Source organism: Pinus tabuliformis, chromosome Q (assembly GCF_031772625.1).
Source record: "Pinus tabuliformis cultivar Carrire ecotype Pingquan chromosome Q, CPIR1, whole genome shotgun sequence".
Classification (NCBI taxonomy): domain Eukaryota; kingdom Viridiplantae; phylum Streptophyta; class Pinopsida; order Pinales; family Pinaceae; genus Pinus; species Pinus tabuliformis.
The window spans coordinates 912,297,429-912,317,607 of NC_142296.1; the positions used below are offsets into that span (position 1 = coordinate 912,297,429).

Genomic DNA, 20,179 nt, shown 5'->3' on the forward strand with positions numbered 1-20,179 from the left:
AGATGTTTACCCAATCCTCCATTTTGTCTTCCCAAGTGAAGACAAGAATGATGTGTCCATCTATTCCTCTTAATTAGGGAGAACATATCTATTCCAGTAAAGGAATGTACTCATTCCTACGGAAGGAATGTACCAAGCTCCCTCTTGGCTTAGGAATTTCCAAGTTTCTTCCAAGTAAGAAACTTGTTTCCAAGCTCCCTCTTAATTAGGGAGCTACAGCAACTCCTTAGGTGGAGATGATGGGACAACCAACTGCTTGAAGAGCACTTATTCACGATGTCATGAACTTTTTTTCGTTATCTAAGAGTCTACCTGTTTGGGACTTCTACATAAAGCACTGACCATCCATCACTTTCATCCATGAGTCAACCATGTCATCGTCAGAAAGTGATCCATCAATCCATATATGGCCTTCCTTCATGCCATGTTTACATAAGGATTTTTCATCCTACTACATGTGCATTGGTGGTGGATGTGGAAATTCTATCACTATAACAACTGATTTATTTTACCTACGTATTTCTCAATAAGTTATTTACAAAAACCCTTCAGTAAACATTAAAATAAATTATGTTGTAGTTATCACACCATAATTCAAAAACAAACACATGCACAAGAATCAACACATATATTTTGGACAACTATCCCCGAAAAAACCCAATGTGGGAAAACCGGTGTAGCAAAGGAGGATTTTATTATTCAGCAATTCTTCAGTACAACTAGGTGTCAAATTGGCTTACCCGACAGAGAAAAATTCTCCAGTGCTTCTCCCAGTCTTAGTGTTAGGCTTCATGGCCTCTATGCAGCTCCCAGACCCTCTGCGTCAGCTCCTACCTCTCTGCGTCAACACTGGGCCTCTTTGTGTCACCCACACAGGTCCTCCAGTGACTACGCAGTCTGTTGCCTCTGCATCTGCCTCTCCAACCTCTGCGCTGGTCTTCTGGTGTTGTTCCCGACTCTCTGTTTTGTACCCGCTGCCTCTTGTTGCTCTCCAGACCATTAGTTTGAATGTCTCAGCTAACCCCGCTCCAGAAATCGAACTGACCGGTCTCCCTCAGTGTGTTCTCCAACTGACCCTCAAGCCTCTTCTTATACTTTCCCTGTTGGTTTTTCAACGGCCTAAATTAAATCTCTAATCAACGGCTAAGATTAGGTTTGGCTTGATCCATGACTTTTGGAACCTTCTGGGTTTTGGAGATCTCATGTGCTTTAGCCTCTCCACCAATTTTCATGGCTGGAGCACATTTGATGCTACCCCAAATCAACAGTGGAAGACATCCATAGATCGTCCCTCTGCAGCCCTGCATAAACCCATCCAAATATTTGTAAAAGTAAAGGAATTGTCATTAAAATCAACATTAACGTTGTGATGGTCTTTCATCATGACATCTTCTAGTTGCATCAACATCATGCATACATATCGACATCTCCCAAAAATATATATATTGTCAACGGTCTCTTTCTTTTTCAAACTTCATCAAAGTCTTCATATCTTCCATGGAAATATCCTAGTCGAATCTTCTTGGTCTTTCGAATGTTGATTTCGTTTACCATGATTGCATATTCCAGGATCTCTTTCTTCCTTTCTTCACACATTTCATTCCCAAGAGCTTCCAATCAAAGTTCCTCAATTGTAGTCAACCACCTCATACTTCATATGAGGACATATTATGTTGATTTCATCTAGTGAATGTGTGCCCATGTAGTCCTACATTCCTTTGAGGGAGGTGATCCTTTCTTTTGATCATGATCTTAATATAGAGCACTGGTCCATGTTACCTGCAATCATATGACATGACTCTTCAATGTAGACTATAAGCATACATACCTCATTTTCCTTTGGGTCATCCAAACTTCCTGCAGCAGCTTCCTTGATTGAAAGAGCTTCAATCCCTTTATCTACTTAACTTTTATGTCATCATACCATCATCCCATGAATTCCACAAGTTTGAAATTCTTGATTAAACAATTTCTCCACTCATGATCAGTGAACCTTGCAAAGAAGATTCCAAGAGAATATTGAGGATCTAAAGTATCCCTATCAACAGATGTTTATGTTTAACAGATGTATGAGATTCCCAAGAGCTATATCCTTGACTTCCATAGATTCTAATCGTCTTTCATGCTTCTCAATGAAAATGATGTTTCTCTATGATGATGTCTGGATCTCTTGTTTTCAATGCTTTTATGATGCCTTGATGCATCCCATTATCTTACTTAGTGAATCATGATAGCTACATCTTAGAAGACTTGGGAATTTGAAAAGAACTTATGTGAGGAAGATTATCTCAATAGTGGAGATCTATCACTTTCTCCTTCTTTGATTTCTTCTTTTTAGCTTCCTCCACTTCCTTGGTGATGTCGGCTTCTTCTCTTCCTCTTTTGTTATTGTCCTTCTTGATCTTACGACAATGCCCCTATAATGTCCATATTCTTGAGTCTTGACACCCATAACATTGTATTTTAGTCATGTTCTTCTTCTTCTTCTCGAGGACCAAACTTTCCAAATTGTCCCTTTCTTCTTGTCATTGCAGCATAAGCTTGATTTTGCTCACTTGCTCCCACATCAGATTTGGCCTTTAGTCTAGTTTCTTCAATATTTCATAATGACCATAGATCCTGGAATGGAGTAGCTTCTTTCTTCCCATAAATACTTGAAGTAAAGTTACCCCACTCCTCTGGTAGTGCATTTAATACAATTGTAGTCATTTTACTATCAGACATGTCTTCTGCCAGATCTTGTAGTTGATATCGGATTTCAGATATACTCTTGAAGTATGGGACTCTTCCATCTTCCCTACAGATCTTCAACTTGTAGAGTACTTGCCTTAATGAAATGATTTCTCCAGCAGTGCTTACAAAATACAACTCTACCAGTTTGTCATAGATTTATTTGAAGTTTCGAGTTTAGATACATATGGGATGAGGGGATCCTTGATGGATTCTATGAGAATCATTTGAGCCCTAACTTTCCCTTTCATATACTTGCAAGAGCTTGAGCATCTTCCATTCTTTGTTTAGTGATAGAACCTTTGGCATGTTCCATAACCTCATTTTCAATAAGATTCAGATCTGTCCTTTTCTTCCATGCAAGATAGTTTGAAGCCCCAACGAGTTTGTTGTTTTCCTTGCAAAAAGTCATTTTGACAAATTCAGAAGTGGACATAAATATACTTACTTGATAGGATGCTCTTTCTCCTTGTTGCTTCCTTGATGTTGATGATGATATAGAAGATAGAAAACGTCTCCTTCATGAAGGTAGTTTTCTTCATGAATGATCCTTGATCCCACAAAGAGTGAGATGACATCGACTTTTGATCTAGCTTCCTTTAGAAGAATGGTCTTCAAAACAATTTAACTTGAGTAGATGTAGGATTTTGGCCTTCTCCCTCTTGATGATGATCCCAATACTTCTTTGTAGACTTCTTTGATCTAGGGTTATGATGCTTCCTTTGACTTCAACATTATCTTTGCTTTGATGTCTTCCTTGAGATTTGATCCTTGAGTGTTCCTTGATAAGATGCCCTTCTTTGACTTTGTCACCTTAGCTCTGATACCATGTTGACAAATCTAGGGCATAGCAATTATGTGATTTCCCTTCTATTAGTAACTTCTTTTGAGTTCTTTTTACTTCTTTAGATTAGGATCTTCTTTTACTTAGGTTATTAGTGTTCTTCTTCATCAAACAACTACCAATGCATAAACCATAAAGAGACAAGACACACGGAATATAGGCTATCAGCCAGGGCCAAAACCTCTCACTCTTTGAGAAGAAAACCCAAACAAATTCCTCTTCTTAGAGAGATTCCAATTGATGAATACCAAGAGTAAGACCAGGGCTAAAACCTCTCACTCTTTGAAAAGAAAACCCAAACAAATTCTTCTTCTTAGAGAGATTCCAATTGATGAATACCAAGACTAAGACCCTTGACCTATTTGTCACTACAAAACCAAGACACAAAGATCCTTCTACTCTGCTTCTCTTTCTTGCACTAGTCAACGCAAGTCAAAGTTCACCTTCTTCTGCACTGCTTGGAACTTCGTTCCTCTTTCCACAGATATGCAATGCATACCATTGTGATTCCACACGTGTAAGGTATAGAAACAAGATTTGAGGTATTTCCTTTCTTCGCTTTACTTGGAAGCTTCTCAATGAACTCAAGAGCACTGATTTGCTCATCCTTTACTGCATCAGATGTACCTACAGTAGAAACCTTGGTTTCTACCACACGTGTGAAGGAGTTTACCCATAAAACAGTTCCAAATAAGTTCAATCTTCCTCTTCCCTGCCTCGTTGGTTTGTAGGTTGTCTTCTTGATGAATCTTGCACTTCCTTTTAACTTCAAACCTTGACTGAATTATCACTGAAATAGGGTCAAGTTGCCCTATTTATAGTTGTTGCCCATGCTTAATTGGCCGACATGACATGTGGTGAACCGACGTGTCCTTTTATACAAATATTATTATCCTTTGAAGCTTATTTGAAGGAGGTGACTTTGTGCTTGTCTTGGAGGGCTTTCATACTTGTTTAATGACTCACACAAAATGTAACATGCCCAAGAAGGGTCCTTCATATATGACACTGACTCATTTTCACTTTATGACGAATCCTAAGGACTCACAATGGGAGTCATACTAAAAATAAAATTCCCTGCTCATGAAACCCATGAGACAAGCATTACAATAATAATTTTATTTTTCTTCTTTTCATCAATTACATAAAATCACAATTACACGTCATTATGAAGACCGAACCTAATTACTTTTCAACATCATTTACAATATAATTTGCATAAATTAGGTTTACAATGATAAAACTATCTTGGCCGATGACTTTGAATTTTGAAAAAATATCTTCATGTCTTTGCATTTCGCTTCCTTAGACTTGTTGACAAAGTGTGGTCAACAAAAAGCTTTGATAAAGATGATCCCACCTTCTTGGTTGTTTGAATTGAGAGACAAGATTTGCATTAGCTTTAGAATCTACCTCATCTTATTCTTTCTGCTTTTACAAGTTTTTCCTCTGTCCCATTTTCTTTAGGTGGGCCAATACATATTCGAATCCCATTGCATCTTAACCCAAATAAATGTGCTTTAACCTGGATGGATGATACCTTTACTCTTTTTAACATTCATTGCAAACCCATACCAACAATCCCCTCCTTGGATCTTCCCTACAACAGTTACATATTTCCAAAGTGGTGATTTTGGATCAATTTTAGAGAGATTAAATTTCTTGTTCCTCTGTCTCAGGAATAGTTGAACTTGAAGTTGCCATGATGATGATGTAAATGAAACTGCAAAATAAAATTGGCAGTTACAAATTCAAACTCAATTAATTTTTAAAAAAAGTTGGTTGATATTCTAGTGAACAATTTTTTTAATTATTTTCGATGAAAGTTAAAATGATGAAAGGGCTTTTATAAGTTACTTGTGATGTTTGTTTTGTGGATCTCCATATCTTGTTTTTGTCATTTCTAATGTATGAATTGTGAAATCCATTTTATGAATTAGGGATGGCATTTCAACTTGCAGTTAGCAGAAGATACTAATAACTAATAGTATGCCTAATTATACTAAAATACATAAATTTGCTGCCTAGTATGAACTACAACTAAGATGTTCCATATTGATCATATCAAGCCAAAACAACTCTTTGTTGGCACCTGTTAAAGTCTACCCTTGATTCCTTTTAGTGAAATAATAAATATTTGTTTATACTTTCTGACAATTTAGAGAAGTACAATTTCTCCTTTATCACAAAGAAGTTTGCTTGACCAATTACTACCTATATGGCTATAAGCATTTAAGAAAACAAAACCGTGAAAGGACTCTTTTCTCTTTAGTGGGATTTTAATGGTCCTCTAGTGGTTGGGACATAGCATAAGGCTAATATAGAAGTTGGGGTCTCTATTATGTAAACATTGCTTGGATACCTAACAGCTTGACCGAACCCCTTCCACAAATAGGGCCCTATTTTTGTGAGCTTCATGCAGTGGACAAAGAAGCTTTCAAAGCACTCTCAAAAATCATAACTAAAACCATTTATTGCAAAATGAGCTTCAACATAGGATCTTTCTGGAAGAATTTGAAGTGGTCATATGGGAATCCCTTTATTGACTATATAACCAAAGAGCCTTATGAAACTATGAAAGTACTTGTCGATTTTTATAATGGATTCTATAATGTATGAACAGTGGAACAGTGATCAACTCTTGAGTCTTACCTCGTCTGCTTGCCTGGCACAGTGGAACCGCTTGTTGTTGCGGCGTCACTGGCAGCTTGGCTCTCGCTCACGGAATGGACGGCTTTGAGTTTGAAGTTTGACGACTCCAATAAACAACTCTTACCAACAGACAACTCTTACGATTCCAACAGGGATGCCAGCGACTCTTCACAATGACTTGAATGAGTCAATGAATGAGGCGGCCCGGTGGGTTGTAATTTAGGTTGAGTCTAGACATTTCAACTTTCGAGTCGAGAACCTTTTTTAATCCAACCCTCCAACAACAACAACAACAAAATTGTTTCTACACAGCTTTGATCCATTTTTGTTCTCTGATCCATTTCTAAAAATCTGTCATCCGTATCACAATTTTCATTATACAGATCCGAAATTTCTGTTAACATTAGCAACTAGGGCCGAATTCCACTTTCGACGGCTCCTTTGGGAAAGATAATTGCATGATTGAATTCCTCTTTTCGAGAGGACCAAAATCGACCTAAATATCGTCAAATTTGGATAAGTATAAGTGGGATTTTGAATTTATTCTCCCACACGAAAATTATCAAGGTCAACCTTATTTCTAAGTCGGCTCAATAAGTCCAAAAGACATGTCCCTTGACCCCCATCAATTCTTATATATTAAGGTGCCTCCATCTTCATTTGGGACATCACAGAGGTACAAAATTCTTCTGAAATAAGGGGTGGTTCTGAGGTTCAGATGTCCAAAACTACGAGCCGAGTTTGGGAAGAGAATCATTCTATGTTTGGGTACCGTTTTTCTGTTGAAGGAAGACCACATTGACTGGGGCTTGTTGTAGCCTGTAAGGAGACTTGGAAGATTGTTTCTAGGATTTGTTAGGGCTGCATTCCACAGACAGGAGATCGAAATCAGATTGTCTTTCCTCATTTATCTTCATAACAAGACCGAGACTAAGCAGAGACTGAGCCGCACTTACCTAAGGCCATTGGATGGTGTTTTTGGGCACACGTATGTATGGGTTTCCTCCTCCACTGACATCCGCACTCCTAACAGAGGGTAGAGTTAGGCCGCAATGCTTATATCCCTTGTCACAGAAGGCAACAAGTCAGATTGTCTTGCCTCATTTATCTTCATAACATGACCGAGACTGAGCTGCACTTACCTAAGGCCATTGGATGGTGTTTTTGGGCACACATATGTATGGGTTCCTTCCTCCACTGACATCCGCACTCCTAACAGAGGGTAGAGTTAGGCTGCAATGCTTATATCCTACGTTGCAGGGGTTTCCGAACCCAGGGGTGGGGTTCTCGAACCCGTCCTGGGTTCTCGTCCCCAAGTACCGGATTCAGGTTCGGGTGCTTCTGAGGAGAACCCATAAGAAAATTAGGTTCTTTATCTTGACAGGTATGGGGAACCTTGATGATGGGTACTTGGAACCCCAAAATCAGGTTCTTTTGGGTTCTTTGGGGTTCATTTTAGTTTTTATATTTTATTTTTTAATTAATTTAATGGGCTTCCCCTAATAATCTAGGTAGCTAGTTCTTCATCTTGCGAGAGAAATTAGAGTACTTATGCCTTTATCCATTTAGTAGAGAGAAATATGTTGGGCTCAAAGAAGGCGGAGAACTTAGTGTATGTTCATAGCACACTTCGCCTCATATCTCGAAAAGACCCTGGATACAAGGGTCCTTTCAAGAGATGGGACCAATACACAAATGATGCTATGTGTGTGGATGAGGAGATACAACCAGATGGCCTTATTGAGCTACCTCCAATTGCTATGGATCAGCAAGAGCCTCAAGATGAGAGTGATCCCTACCTCGAGAGCATGCTAACTGAAGATCTGAGTGATGTTGATGACATCAGTTGAGGAAGCCATTGTTCACTATTAGATACTTTTATTTTAGTATTTTAAAATTTCCCAGTTCTTGTTTGGAGATGCCTTAAGACAAATTTTGAATGTAGCATGACAATGGACATATATCATGATTTTTATTAAAATGTAAACTCCAATTTGCACTTGATATCTAACTAGAAATTTTGAAATTTCATTGTGAATGTTGAATGTTCAATGATGTGCATGTTTAAATATTTAAATTTTAAACCATAAATATTTTAGTTTTCTTGTTTAAAGTTGAAAAATATACAAATTCATATATATAATATATATATATATATATATATATATATATATATATATATATATATATATATATATATATATAATTTATAATATACCCCCGACGAACCCACGCACCCTCTTTCGAAAAATGATGTACCCGTCCCCATCCCCGCACCCGTAACCGTAACCCGAACCCACGTTTCATGGCAACATAGCTTATATCCCTTGTCACAGAAGGCAAGAAGTCAGATTGGTATCTCATCTAGGCCACAGGCCTAGTCTTCATGTATTGGATAGACTGAAAGGCCTATGTAGAAGTTATCTCTAGCTCAGTTCTTCTGATTGGTTGTGAACTGAGATCACAAAAGTAAGGCCGCAGCATTGAAGAAAAGTCTGAAGGTATTATATGAACCTATTAACCCTTACCAAGATTCAATCTATGCTTTGTCTACCATTTTCCACTGATCAGGACAAATTGTGGCTACAGCATGCTTATTCGATTGGGGTGCTTATTTTGGATTTTGAACAATGATCCTGGTTATCACATTGACTGTACTCTCTCATCGTCTGTTGAACATTTTATAATAACTACGTTGCAGGGGTTCCCGAACCCAGGGGTGGGGTTCTCGAACTCGTCCCGAGTTCTCGTCCCCAAGTACCGGATTCGGGTTCGGGTGCTTCTGGGGAGAACCCATAAGAACCGGGTTCTTCATTAAAAAAATTTGGGTTCTTTTGTCTTGACGGGTATGGGTAACCTTGATGATGGGTACTTGGAACCCCAAAATCATGTTCTTTTGGGTTCTTTGGGGTTCATTTTAGTTTTTATATCTTATTTTTTTATTAATTTAATGGGCTTCCCCTAATAGTCTAGGTAGCTAGTTCTTCATCTTGCGAGAGAAATTGGAGTACTTATGCCTTTATCCATTTAGTAAAGAGAAATATGTTGGGCTCAAAGAAGGCAGAGAACTTAGTGTATGTTCATAGCACACTTAGTCTCATATCTCGAAAAGACCCTAGATACGAGGGTCCTTTCAAGAGATGGGACCAATACACAAATGATGCTATGTGTGTGGATGAGGAGATACAACCAGATGGCCTTATTGAGCTACCTCCAATTGCTATGGATCAGCAAGAGCCTCAAGATGAGAGTGATCCCTACCTCGAGAGCATGCTAACTGAAGATCTGAGTGATGTTGATGACATCACTTGAGGAAGCCATTGTTCACTATTAGATACTTTTATTTTAGTATTTTAAAATTTCCCAGTTCTTGTTTGGAGATGCCTTAAGACAAATTTTGAATGTAGTATGACGATGGACATATATCATGATTCTTATTAAAATGTAAACTCCAATTTGCACTTGATATCTAACTAGAAATTTTGAAATTTCATTGTGAATGTTGAATGTTCAATGATGTGCATGTTTAAATATTTAAAGTTTAAATCATAAATATTTTAGTTTTCTTGTTTAAAGTTGAAAAATATACAAATTCATATATATTATATTATAATATATATATATATATATATATATATATATATAATTTATTATATACCCCCGACGAACCCACGCACCCTCTTTCAAAAAATGATGTACCCGTCCCCGCCCTGCACCCGTACCCGTCCCCGAACCCACGTTTCATGGCAACATAGGATAATAATAATAATAATAAGAAATGATCAAAGATTTTTCCCTGCCTTGTGACATATCTTCGTGTCCACTTGTCTTGGCTTGTCTTCTGCTCTTACATTTAATGTTCTTTCATTAGTTGCTGTCATATGGTGATGGTTAAAGTGATTGCTTATGGTCTAATAGATTTGTAAATGGGCTAATGAAGTAACTATCCTAAGCAAAGAACAACTAAAGCGGAAATGGATCTAAAAAGCTTTAAAACATGACAGATCCATTTCCGGTCAGCAAATATACATTTCCAGAAAACTGAAATGGGTGTGATATGTATCCAGTCCAAGCCGAATCGTACACGTTTCTGTACCCAAAATGGTGATCGGTGTTTCACAGGGTTAGGGAAGTCGTTTCTAGCAACTTAGCTTCTGATGCAATACAACTCCTGTTTCAGTTATTACAATAAATTTCATTAAAAAATAAAATAAGTCCAATATTGTGCACAGGTTTTACAAGTATCTTGTCTCATTCAGGTATTTTCTCCTCCATGGAGTTCAACTTGTAATGTCAGCTTCTATATTATGATAAACTAATTTTTGTTGTAAATCTGTCTTGAACGTTCATGCAGCATCTCTACTAGCATGTTCAATTTTTAAAAAGCAAATGAGCCAGAGTCAGTTATAAGATGTATGACTGCAACACTCTCACAATTTGGGCAGATTTGATAGCTGAGTGTAATGCACGGGAGTTGGAAGTCGGTCTAGCTGTACTGGAAGCAAAGAATAAAGGTCAACACTTTAAATGAAATGTGCCAGCGTAAAGATTCTTAGTGACAAATGTTTATCTGCTACCCCACAACATTCTGTTGTTGAAGCCATTGTGAAATTCATAAAGCTCAACAATAGGGTTGACATATTCTTCTGCAGCATAGCACTTGTTTGCTTACTCATTCGCTTCTTAATATTTCCAAATCCATATGCTCCAAAGGAATGCACACATACATGGGCAGAGAGAGAGGCAGATTAACTATAAATTTAACAAGAAAAGTTCTGACCATTTCCATGAAGAATCACAATAAAGTTTCCTCCGTCAAACTAATGTTACATAGAATTAGATAACAATTCAAAAATCAAAAGTTGGGGTTTCCTTAACCTATTTTATAGGGATACCAGTTATGGTGTTTGACACAACATATGGTAACTTATGGTACAAAAACTTTTCCAAATCCCACAAATTGGTCAGATGCACATATTGCCACGAATATAACTTCTATAATTCATTTAACTTGCATCACTTGAGAATAATTGCAGGATTAATAATGATCTTCAGTAAAAATGCCTGAATTTACTTTCCCAACAAAAAACACAGTGCAGTTATGTACTCACTGTTTCAAAGAAATATACTCAAATAAGAAATATCCAGAATTATTTGAAAATAATTAGAAAAAAGACATCAGGACACATTTTCGGGGATTTGGACTTTGCCAAGCAACTATGCAAAACAGATTGGTCAAAAGTTCCATGGCCTCCTTGAGAGGCCCATCCATTAGAGAGCTGCAATATATGATAACATTCTGTGAGAAAGAGGGAGATGATTTCAGTTTTTCATTTTATTGCCATATTTCCTATGGTCTGCAAGATATAATGTCCCTTTCCAAGAATACAGAAATAATTCTATAAAATGTGTTGCCAATCGTTTTTGGATGAACAAGCAACTCGGATTAGCATCAAGTGCCTTCTCTTTGGGGAGTATATTGTGACCACAGATTGCAAACAAAACTACCCTTCTTGCCTTCATGAGAAGGGGAAGTGTAGGTTGTAATAATGTATAGAGATCCCAGCATGATTGATGTTTCTTTCTAATATAAGATTCCGTTTTCTTGAATAAGGAGCAGAAAACAGTACATTTCCGGGGATGCAGAAATAACTCTATAAAATGTATTGCCAATAGTTTTTAGATGAACTAACAACTCAGATTGGTACCAAGTGCCTTCTCTTTGGGGAGTATATTATGACCACAGATTGCAGTCAAAACTACCCTTCTAGCCTTCGTGGGAAAGGGGAGTGTAAGTTGTAACAACATATAGAGATCCCATCATGATTGATGTTTCCTTCTAATTCAGTTTTCTTGCACAAGGAAGAGCAGAAAGCAAAGGAAAAAGTTGCGTACCATTTTGGGAAAAGTCCAAGAATACTCAAGCAGACATGAAGAAATACCTTAACATGGTTCCAATCCAGGTTAACTGTTACGAACCCAAATTGAGATTTGATTATTTTAATTGACAGAAACTCACACAGAAATCTAGAACTCAGAAACTAATGCAAGATATGAAATGAACAAGTGGAGGCTAAACAGAAAAGACAGTAACGACAGTAAATTCAGCACTAGAGCAGTAGCTCAAAGATCATGGTGGAAATTTCAGCATCATTAAACAGTATTTGACAGTGTTGATAATATCGGTATCGGCAAAATATAGGCGAGGGTCCTGAAAACATCTTTTTGGCAATATCAACAAAAATATCGGAAAATATCGGCAAACATAAAAAATGCATAATATATTCTTTTTTTTTCAGATTTTTAAACATACAAATCAATAACAACATGAAATAAACACATTGGTACATAAATACGAAGAAAGCACTGATATATATGATGTAGTGGATGTAAAATAAAAATGATACATCAAAGGCGATACCAAATCTTGTTGATCCCTGATAATTGTCCAATCAAGGACTCAAATGTGGAGAACCAATACAAAATAACATCACATATATAAAAGTATCTCATCATCAAAAGTTATATGTAGCAAAACAAATAAAACAAGCAAGTAGCTATCTGAGATCAGTGCCCTCTCCCCCTTTTATAGGAAAACATGATGGGTTGTTTGCTAGGCCTGCCCCTAGCAATAAAAAGACTGACCCTCCACCTAATGTCAAATAATGATTATTGGATATGGAGTTGCGCTCTCCTATATATGTAGCAGATTGTGTTGACGCTAACACTCCCATAGCCTCCTCCTCCTCTTGCTCCTCCCTTGAGTCCTCCTCCTCTTGTTGCCCCTAAACTAATGGTTCCTCCTCTAATCATGTAGGTGACCCCTCCACGATGGACACCTCAAACTCCACCCTCCACTTAGAAAATACATCAATATTGTCTAAGGAAATGGCATCTGGATCCATTGGTTTCTCTATTTGCTTCACTCGAAGTCGGAGATTGTAATGCATATACACTAAATCAATGAGGCATGAGAACTCCAACCTGTAAGAGTGTCAAAAAAAAACTAATGAGTCTTGACACTTGAGGGTCATAAATTAAAATTACAATAAATGTAATTGCTTAGTGGAAGACTAAAGCTCAAAGTTATAACTGTTGCGCTTCTTTGAGTGTATTTTCTCAAATACACTCCAATTGCGCTCACACCCTAAAGAGCTACAAGTTTGAATCGAGATTCTTATGGCCAATTTCTGCAAATTTGGTGCCCTTGCACCATAGCTTCACCTCCAAATATCTGCAACGAGATATAACAAATTAAATTAATAAAAAAAAAATTGAATTTAAAAAATCTAGAATTATAAACTAGTTGAAAATTCTAATGAGTCGTGACTTGTCACTTACATGGCATGAAGAAGTCATTTCCCGAATAGCATCATCAAAGCCAAATAGTCCATCACAATCCTGATAAAACTGTATCTCGTGACTGATTTTGTTGCGAAACTTGAAATCAGGTACCATCCTATGAATACAAGAATGGAGCCCTTCCATAACCTCAATTCAAAATCAAAGCCGCATTTGTATGAAAATGCAGGGTTAACGAAGAGTATTGTTGCATGAATGGGTCAATGAAAGATCTTTGTCCACCGACTATCAATCGCATCACATAAACATCATCTGTCTATTAAGCCCAACAAAACCCTTGTCAGCATAATAAGCACGAATGGTCTCCTTGGCCCTATCCATGGCCTCATACAAATAAGTCATTGCACACTTCTACTCTTTGCCAATATGTCTCAGTGTACACCATTTTTACAATGGCTCTGCCATCTTGTCTCATGTTGCATCTACAATCAAACCACTCATCATAAACAAACATTTGCTTCAACTCAAACTGGCATCGTAGCAAAGATTGAAGAGTAATAAAGTTGGTGGCCAAACGTGTGATTGCTTGATGTCGCAACTCCCTATTTCTAGTGTATCTCCCCATGATGATAAGAACAAAAGGTATATAACCTTGGGGGTGGTCCTAGCCATATCAATCACCTCCTTGATGAAGGAGAGTTTCCTCATATTCTCAACAAATCAATACAATGTGTTACAAATGGAGTCCAAAACAATGTGTGGTGCCTCTCCATAAGCATCCCATCGGTAGCAACATAATTCGTTGCATTATCTGTTATGAATTGCATTATGCACACCAATCTCCCAGACGAACCCATCTAACAACTCACATACCAATGTTGCGTCTTTTATATGTGTGGATGCATCCACTAATTTAATAAACATGGTATCTTTAGGACAATGTACCAAGAAATTTAGAAGGGTCTTACCCTTCCTATCTGTCCAACCATCAGACATCACTATGAATCAAGACACCTCCCATGTCTGCTTCAACTCCGCCAATCTAGAGTTGATGTCCTGCTTTTCTACTTGAAGGATTGGCCCCCGCAACTCCTCATATGTAGCACTTTTGTAACCTGGGCCCACAATAGCAAAAGCATCACATATTGGCTGCCAAAATGGATTGTTTTTGGTGATGTTGAGAGGTAAGGCACTCCATAAAAGACACATCTCCATAACTCTATCTGCTTCTTGCTTCTTTATTTTAACATCTAATTTTACGGAAGGTTGTGCTCCAAGTCCAGTTCGTGGAACAAAAAAGGATGACCTCCCACTCCCAATAACGTCAGCAAGTGACGTTGTGTAGCCCTTCCCACGACACTCGACCTCAAACTCGGAAGCAGATATCCCAAAATATTTCCCTGCACGTTCAGCCTTGTTTCTTTTTTCCTCTACTTTCTTTCTGTTTTTTCATCAATTGCTTCAAGAGATTTTTGTATAGGCTCCACACTAGAAATCGTACAAAGCCCAACATCACGTCCAGGGAGCCTAGCTACATGGTATTTCAATCGTGTAACCCCTCTTATTATCTTCGTCCCACACAATTTGCATGACAAATATGCCCGATTTGTCCCACCATCAGGTTCCCCATACTCCCAAAATGGGTCCAAGGGCTTTGGCATATTTGTAGTGGATTAATGGACAACATCAAAATTCAAACCTAGGGCACAAAAAAAACAAAAATTTGGCATTAAACCCCCATACACAAAAAATAGCAGCCACCTAATTTAAAAAAAAAAAATTTACTACATTATTTGGAATGAAAAATGGAAATAAGAAGGTGCATAAGAAAGTTTAAAAAAAAAAAAAAACTTGCTGTCCAAATATGGAGAAAACACTTGCATTGGTTCATGGGCATGAAAATCATTGCAAATGACAAAAAAACAAAGAATCAAAATGTTGATAGGCAAAGAGGCAATCCAGCATAACCCTAAATCTAAGAAAAAGTTCATTAACATAGGGGATTTTAAGAACATACATGTTGATGGAAGAAATGAAGTTTCTCTCATTGATCTTGAATATTTGATCCAGAAAAGAAAGAAAAAAATTGATTGGTGGTGATAATGGTTGTTTGATCCTCAATCCCTCCATGAAAACCACCACAAAGCTCTTCCCCTTCCTTCTCCAAGACCAACAAAGCAAAATGAGAATTAAAAAGCCAAAAACCCTTTTGGTAGCCACAGCCCTGCTTGCCCCGCGATAAATTGGATCGTCGCGCAATATTTTGGCAAAATATCGCTGATATTTCGTAAATATCGCAATATTTTCAAAACGGAAAATATTGCGATATTTAGTTGGCAATATATCATTTTGCCAAAAATATCACGATATTTACGATATTTCAGCAATATTATCAACACGGGTATTTGATAGCCAATTCTAGAGCACTAACAGCAAAAAGGTCCAGTAGTAGTTACCAGTATTCACAACATGCACCCCCCACGTTTCCCATGTTTACATGACAGAGAACCTCAATGGGAGACATTTCCCCACATCCCCCTTTGGGAAAACATGAGGGATGTTTCCCTTTTGTGGGAAACTCCTAAGCATCCCCCCGCCAAAATGAGGACTGAGACATTCATGAGACAAGTAGTTTCTTTAACTTAACAAATTTTACCCATAGATTTATTGTGATGTTCCTTTTCTAGTGTTCCTCATGGTTGGAAAATCAACGCGAATATATTAGGGACCAGGGTTTGATTCTCCTTTCTTGATAATTACTTGTGAGTGCATTGGCTTCTTTTACTTCTTTATTATCTTATCTTTCATCAAGCAATTACCATATTATGCGTGTATGAAGGTCACAAAAACAAGAGACACGAGATGTAGGCACTATGCCAGGGCAAACCCCTCTCGAGCGGAAAACCCAGTCAAGAAAATTCTTCCTTTCAACAGTATTCATTGATACTCTTCACCATAAGCAAAGACCAAACCTTCCCTCCACACTAAGTCAGCCTCCAAATCTTCGACCTCCTTTCCAACAACTTCGACTAGGCAGCAACTTCAAGCATCAAGCAGCGTCCGGCATTAGTGAAACTTGGAAGACTTTGATCTCCCAAACTAGGGCACAGAACGGAGAGAGAGAGAGGCACCAAAAGTTCGATTTTCTTCTTCTCCTTGGGCTTCATCAAACTCGCACTTCCTTCAGCTTCCTTAGACCCACTTCAACCTAGTGCGCACTTCTCCAACTCCTCTTGAAATATCGAATTAGCTTGAGATGAGATGCTTCAAATGACTTCGACTTGCTTCTATTTATAGGCTCCAAGTGAGGTCGAATGAGTGTCCTTAGGTCGACTTGGTATGGAGGATACATAAATTATATTTGACTCAATAGTTAACCTTTTTACATGATTCAAAAGCCCAAGAAGGGTATCTTTGACTATATAATGACTCTATAAACTCAATATTAATCCTAGGAGTCCATAATGGGGTCTTTGACTAATATAATGATGACCCAAGCATGAAACCCATGCTTTAATAAGTCATTTTTACAATAATAAAAATTCTTTTCTTTATTCTTTTTACAAGTACATTTCATAATAACTCAAATACATTAATGAAGACCGAACCTAGTTACACTTTCCAACACGCCCTCTTCGCTAAGGAGGTATTCATCATATATAAATATAATGTAAGATCTCAAACTATATGAACAATGAAGAATTTTAGGCACCACAATGCCATGGACTAGATTCCTGACCAAGGCAATCTATCCATTGGTCTCTCATCAATTTAGGCACCACAATGCCACAGACTAGATTCCTGACCAGGGCAATCTATCCAAGTGGGAATAAGGTGGACTCAAGCTTTCAGCCTCTCTAGGTACCATCAAGCTTACTTGCTAACCACCAACCCAAGGACCTAGGTGTGTATCCATGGTCAGAGCTCTACGACCCACGCCACCTTCCCTACTTTGGGACCTAGACATCAACACAAAGTGTCAGCCAGATGTCCTCCCAGGCAATGCTTCACTCGCAAAGCCTCAACAAATCTCTTCCATTTCCTTATCATCAATACAATCAACAATGTCTACCAAACCAAGCAAGTTTCTAAGATATTCAAACTTCTTATTAGGAAGAGCCTTTGTTAGTATGTCAGCTCCCTGTTCATTTGTCGAGACATACTCCAACTTCATGATCCCATCACGCACTAGGTTCCTAATAAAGTGGAACTTATTGTTGATATGCTTCGTTTTAGCATGAAACACAGGATCTCTAGACATGTTGATACAACTTTGGTTGTCACGATTAATCACAGTAGGACCCAGAGACATCTCAAACAAATATGTCAGAAGCTTCCTTAACCAAACAACCTCCTTTCCTACTTCACATGCAGCCACATATTCTGCCTCGACACTACTTAAAGCAACGAGATCTTGTTTCCTACTCATCCATGAGATCATAGCAGCTCCCAGACTAAAACATCCTCCAGTAGTGCTCCTTCTGTCGGTCTCACTGCCACCCTAATCAGTGTCTGTGAAGCCAATTAGCTTGACTTCCTTACTATCATACTTTAAGGCAATGATATATAGTACCATGAAGATACCTCAATATATGTTTGGCAGTTATGCAGTGATCGTGACGGCGCTCCAGCTGAAACTGACTAAGAATGTTTACTGCAAAACATATATTTGGCCTAGTATTTACCACATACATTAGGGAACCCACTAACTGTCAATAGGAGGTAGGATCCACAAGACTAGAGTCAGAGTCCCTCAACTTCTTAAGATTGGTGATTATAGGAGTAGTCATCGGCTTGGAATCCATCATATTGAATTTCTACAACTTGATGATATACTTTCATTTCCCCAAATATAACTCCCCAGGTTTCTGCCATACTTCTAGACCCAAGTAATAGTGCATTAGTCCTAGATCCTTCATTTCAAATTCAACTGCCAACATCTTCTTGCACTATTGTATTCTTCGCTCCACACATGTGATGAATAGATCATCCACATATAGTAGAATAATGACGGGCTCATCATTCATGACCTTGATGTAGAGATTCAAATCGACAGAACTCTTCACAAACCCAATTCTAAGTAGATATGCATCCATCCTTGCATACCATGCCCTAGGTACTTGCTTCAAACCATATAGGGCCTTTGTAAGTCTGGAAACGTGATATCCTTGTTATTAACTTCAAAGCCTTTGGGTTGTTCGATGTACACTTCCTCATCAATGGTCCCATTCAAAAATGGGGTCGATATTCCAACCCATTGTAGCAGCCAATGAAACCAAAGATCTAATGGTAGTGTACCTTGTTGTAGGTTCAAAGGTTTCTTCATAATCAATGCCTTCCTTTTGAGAGAAACCCCTTGCAATGAATCTCACTTTGTACTTGTTTATACTTCCATCAACATGTTTGATCTTATAGATCCATTTGGATGTGACAATCGATTTGTCACTAGGTCTAGGAATGATTTCCCAAACCCCATTCTTCATGATGGATTGATATTCTTCCTGCATTTCTTTCTTCCAAACCTCTTGATGCACAATGTCCTTAAATGTAGATGGTTTGGATTCAATCAATTTCGTCATATATACAGCATAACCAGAATATATTTTCGGTCTCTTTCTTTCCCTGAAGGTTCATTTCGCAACTTCGTGTCCTTCGGCATCTTCTAATGTGGGCTTTTAACCAATTTGGCCACTTCCTTGTGGTTGGAATGACCACCGATTGAATAGGCTCACTTCGTCCTTCTTCTTTGAGATTTGTAGTAGGGTCTTCATGATGAACTCCTTCTTCTTCAAATATGGGAACTTCTTCATCACCAAAATAGGAATATCCTTTGATTTCTTGTATGCTTGATTTTCATCAAATATGACATCCCTGCTTACTTCAATATATCTTCCTTCCTTGATGTAGATTATATATGTTTTTGAAGAGAGACTATATCCAATGAATATTCCCTTGATACTTGTGGAATCCAACTTCTTTCATTTGTCTTTCGAAACATGGATGTATATTGGACTTCCAAAGATTTGGAGGTGATCCACACTCGGCTTCTTTCCTGTGAATACTTCTTTTGGTGTTGTATTATCAAGACTCTTATGAGGGCTTCTATTTTGAATGTACACAGTTGTCATTATTGCTTCTCCCCTTAAGAATTTTGGTAGGTCTTGATCAAGGAGCATAGTTCGAATGCCTTCTTCAATTGACCTATTCTTCCTTTCGGCCAATCCATTTTGTTCGAGATAATAGGGAACAATGAGCTCCCTCTTAATACCTGCTTCCTTACAATATGTAATCAATTCCTTAGAAGTGCATTCTCCACCACTGTTAGACCTTAGGGTTTTTATCTTTATTTCAGTTAGCGTTTCCACTCCAGCCCTAAATTCCTTGAATTTATCAAATACTACATCTTTTCTTTTGAGAAGGTAGAGCCATGTCTTTCTAAAATGGTCATCAATGAATGTTACATGGTAGAGATGCCCTCCAAGTGATTTGTCAGACAAGGGCCCACACACATCGAAATGAATGAGGTCTAATTTTTCCTTAGACCTAGTTTCACTATTATGAAATGGCTTTCTTGTATGCTTTCCCAAAGACCATCCCTTGCACACACCTTCATGATCTAACTTCATATTGGGAATACCATGAACCAATTGA

At 38.0% G+C, this 20,179-nt stretch overlaps 1 long non-coding RNA gene across 1 annotated transcript; it reads right to left on the reverse strand.

Moving 5' to 3' along the window:
• Positions 1-11,394: 11,394 nt before the first annotated feature.
• On the reverse strand, positions 11,395-15,260 carry LOC149222433 (uncharacterized). The gene is made up of 2 exons (XR_016248895.1): positions 13,568-15,260; positions 11,395-13,460 (listed from the first exon to the last, which is right to left on the reverse strand). It is a non-coding gene; the product is annotated as an uncharacterized LOC149222433 (long non-coding RNA).
• Positions 15,261-20,179: the final 4,919 nt, after the last annotated feature.